Genomic DNA, 1,792 nt, shown 5'->3' with positions numbered 1-1,792 from the left:
ATTGCGCCAAACCATTGTTGATTCAGCGGCAATAAGCATATAGGTGAGATCTATAAGGGTCACGTCGCAGTTCATCATATAGTACTCTCTTACGAACTCACTATATGAGTTAGGAAGTGACTGAAGAACCCAATCAACAACCATCTCCTCACAGAAAACGGATCCCAACATTCTTAACCTATCAATGTGTGATTTCATCCCTAGGACGTGTGCACACACCGACTTTCCTTCTTTATGTTTACTTTCCAAAAGGGCTTGAGTGAGCTTGAACTTTTCAAGTCTTTGAACTTGCGGGTTAGGGAGAATAATTGGAGGAGGTGGAGGAAGTGAAGCATGATCTCTTGTTCCTCGATCGAATCGTGGAATATCATCTTCATGTGGAATGCTTGTTCCACGGGATTTGGGAAGACCATAGTTGTCGAACTTTGACGTCTACAAAATGGGAGAAACAAATTCAAGTTACTTGATTGATTGAGTCCTTAGTAAATCACCCAAATGAGATACTAAGGCTAGGACCCAACACAATATGCTACAACCTAGAAAAGGGATGCCGTAATCTAGTTGCAGAATATTTGAAGGTAAGTGAATGACGATTCACTAATTTCCACCATGAAAAACGAAAAATAAATTTAAGTTTTAATTCTATGAAAACTCCTAGATTCTTTGAGATTCATTGAACATTTCAATGGCATGTTTAAATGTTGGTATGCCCCTCTTGTTTGTGACTGGGATGCCGAGGATCACAAAGCGGGTGTGAATAACCATGCAAACTTACATGGTGCCCTCACATGTTACAGTCGCCTATTCGATGTGCCGGTAAACCACACACGCTCCACTGAACTATGACAAACATTGAGTCACCCTTTGCTACCTTTGTTTAGAACCATTTAGTGTGCCGGTAAACCACACATGCTCCACTAACGTCTTCGCAAGGGTACAAAGTGTAATTTCATGGAATTGCATCAATTCACTTTGCCTAAGTAACTAAGATTGAGAATTTGAAAACATTTAGTTACTTTAGTAATTCATTATACTTATAATGGAAGGTTTCGTCCTATCCTACCCGTTCGGCTAACGACCCTCCACTAGTCAAGAGTGCGGTGGGTAAGAGTGGATACCCATTCAATCGCCATTTTATAGGCAATTTCCTTAAACACCCCTTATAGACTAGCTTCGTGAATGAGGCCTACTAACGGTAACACTGACTTTTACTCATATATATATATATATATATATATATATATAATGTTAGACTTTTAATGTTATATATAGTATAGGGTGTATTTTACAACTTTTAAAATACTAGGTGGTCAAATTTATTAATCATACCTTTAACTCAATTAAATTGTAAACCAAAACTTTATGGATTTATTAAACTTCTTATAATTATACACCTTAATTAATTAATAAAACCATAAAGGCGTGATTTGAACTTTTCAAAACAATACTAGGGTTTTAGAATTTAACATTCCTAATTAAACCTTTAATCAACTTTTAAATTCCAAAACTTGAGGGCAAGTTTTGAAACATTTCAAAACATTAGGGTTTAGAATTTAAATATACATCAAAATTAAACTTTTTAATCAAAATTTAAATTCCAAAACTTGAGGGCAAGTTTTGAAACATTTCAAAACATTAGGGTTTGAAATTTAAATATACATCAAAATTAAACTTTTTAATCAAAATTTAAATTCCAAAACTTGAGGGCAAGTTTTGACATATTTCAAAACATTAGGGTTTCAACTATTTAAATTTCAAAAAACAAAACCTTTGAGTTTAAATTTAAACTATA

This window comes from Lactuca serriola, chromosome 9 (assembly GCF_051521515.1).
Source record: "Lactuca serriola cultivar US96UC23 chromosome 9, Lser_US96UC23_V15, whole genome shotgun sequence".
Classification (NCBI taxonomy): domain Eukaryota; kingdom Viridiplantae; phylum Streptophyta; class Magnoliopsida; order Asterales; family Asteraceae; genus Lactuca; species Lactuca serriola.
Note: the sequence above shows the minus strand (reverse complement) of the source record.